A 2,500-nucleotide genomic window follows, 5' to 3' on the forward strand; every position below is an offset into this window, starting at 1 on the left:
GTGCCGAATAATAACAGCAATTGGGTTACCGATACCACTGGACGGGTAGCAGTGGTATCAGTTGGGGATTATCCTTTTCAGCGCATCATTGACAACCAACGCGAGGACTTCGTTGTGGTCGAGATGCGGGGAATCGTTTTTTGTTCTGTCTACCTACCACCCGTGGGTTCCGATTTGACTGTCGAGGAGTACAAACGCAAATGGACCGAAATCGTGTCTGTACTTCCACGGAATCGGGACACCGTGATCGGGGGTGATGTAAACGCCTGGTCAGGTGCATGGGGGATGGAGCGGAGGCCAAACGACGGGGAAAGGGTATCTAGGGGGGGAGTTGTGATGGATGCGGCGGCTGCTCTGGGATTGGTTCTCCTGAACCAGGGCAACCAGAGCACTTGGATTGGGGCAAATGGTCGCAACTCCATCGTGGACGTATCCTTTTGCAGCCCCTCCTTGGTAGGGGACAACAATTGGCGCGTGTGTAACGAAACCCCAAGTGACCACAATACTATCAAGTTTGTGGTCGGCAGGGTTCCGAGACAGCGCGCCAACAACGAGGTACACTCAGCAGCGAATGGGGGAAGGTGGTCCACAAGATTCTTCGACAAGGATTTGTTCGTTGAAATCTTGAGGGACCAGGACATTTTTGGGCATGTTGCTACGCCAGAGGAGCTTACCCAGGCCATCACGGTGGCCTGTGATGGCACCATGCCTAGGCAACCCCCAAGGCGACAGGGCCGGCGGCCAGTTTATTGGTGGACGTCCGAGATTGATCGGTTGCGCAGCCATTATCACGGAATGAAACGGCGGTTCAACCGGGCCCGGACCGAGGAGCAGCGCGAGGAAAGGCGTCAAATGAAGTCGGACGCACGCGCTGCCCTGGAACGGGCCATCAAGCTCAGCCAAGACCAACACAAGCAGGATCTGCCGGAACAATTGGAACCGCACGGCTTTGGCCCTGCTTACCAAATCCGCAAGCAGCAGTGGGAAGGAGCTCGGGTTCCGATGGAACGGGATGCCAACAAGCTCCAGTTCATCGTGAATGAGCTCTTTCCCGATCGTCCCCCGATGGAGTGGCCCGAGACGGAAGTAGGTGAGGATCCACAGGATCCGGTCTCGGAGGAGGAGTTGGCGGAAGAGTTGAAGGAAATTGCCCGCTCACTCAACCCCAAGAAAGCTCCGGGGGACGACAATATTCCAAATATGGCTGCAGCTGCGGCAATTCTGGCTTTTCCGGAAGTTTTTGCCAAAAGCTACAAGCAGCTACTGGAGGCAGGCACTTTTCCCGACGCATGGAAGCGGCAACAACTGGTGCTGCTTACCAAGTCGGGAAAACCACCTGGGGAGCCCTCGTCATACCGGCCAATTTGTTTGCTGAGTGTGCTGGGGAAAATTTTAGAGCGGTTGATTCAGCGGAGGCTGACAACCCATCTGGAGTCGACCGGGGGACTTTCGGACGCCCAGTACGGTTTCCGTAAAGGGCGTTCAACCGTTGATGCCATCACTCGGGTGATGGACAATGGTAAAGTCGCTCTAGACAAAAAGCGAAAGGGGGATCGTCTCTGTGCGGTGGTAACGGTGGACGTCCGGAATGCCTTTAACTCGGCAAACTGGACAGCGATCGGCCAAGCTCTGCAGCGTAAAAACACTCCGCCTTATTTGCAGGCGTTGCTGCGGAACTATTTCATTGGCCGAACGCTCCACTACGATACGGATGAAGGAATAGTGTCGAGGACTGTATCTGCTGGCGTTCCTCAGGGTTCGGTTCTAGGACCAACACTTTGGAACGTCATGTACGACGACCTACTCCGCTTGCCGCTCGAAGGACTACGAGCGGACATCATCGGGTTCGCTGACGACGTGGCCTTCACATTTTGGGAAGGACCACGGAACAGGTCAGCGCATTAGCAACGGCTAACCTGGAGAGGATCGAGCGGTGGCTGCAAGGAGTCGGTTTGGAACTTGCCCACCAAAAGACCGGGTTCATGATCTTTTGTACCCATCATGTCCCGCAGCTCGCAGAGCTTCAAGCGGGCGGTCACTCGATCCAATCCACGGAAACGCTGAAGTACCTGGGAGTGGACCTCTGCCGCAAACAGCACCACAGCCGGCATCTGGAGAGGGTGGTCAATAAGGCTTCACGGATTACGAATGCCTTGACCTGCCTGATGCCGAATAAGCGTGGTCCTAAGAGCCGCAGTAGGAGACAGCTCGTAAACGTCGGCAACAGTATCATCCGATACGGAGTTGCCACCTGGGGGCGATGGGTGCTCGACAAGGAGACCCATCGCAAATCGGTCCAAAGGGCGCATCGACCGGGGGCTCTCCGAGTCGCCAGCGCCTTCCAGACCGTTTCTTATGATGCCGCTTGCGTTGTTGCCAACACCACCCCGTTAGTCCTCCTCATGCAGGAGGATATCCGCTGCCACGACGAAAAGGTAGCGAGTGGTGGAGTTCAATCGGACATACGAAAGCGGCAACGGGAGGAGACGATGAGGCGCTG

At 56.0% G+C, this 2,500-nt stretch overlaps 1 pseudogene; it reads left to right on the forward strand.

Annotated features, from left to right (window-relative positions):
- The window catches only part of LOC133394441 (large subunit ribosomal RNA), an 8,199-nt pseudogene that overhangs the window by 3,227 nt on the left and 2,472 nt on the right, over positions 1-2,500 (forward strand).

Source organism: Anopheles gambiae (genome assembly GCF_943734735.2).
Source record: "Anopheles gambiae chromosome X unlocalized genomic scaffold, idAnoGambNW_F1_1 X_unloc_14, whole genome shotgun sequence".
Classification (NCBI taxonomy): Eukaryota; Metazoa; Arthropoda; class Insecta; order Diptera; family Culicidae; genus Anopheles; species Anopheles gambiae.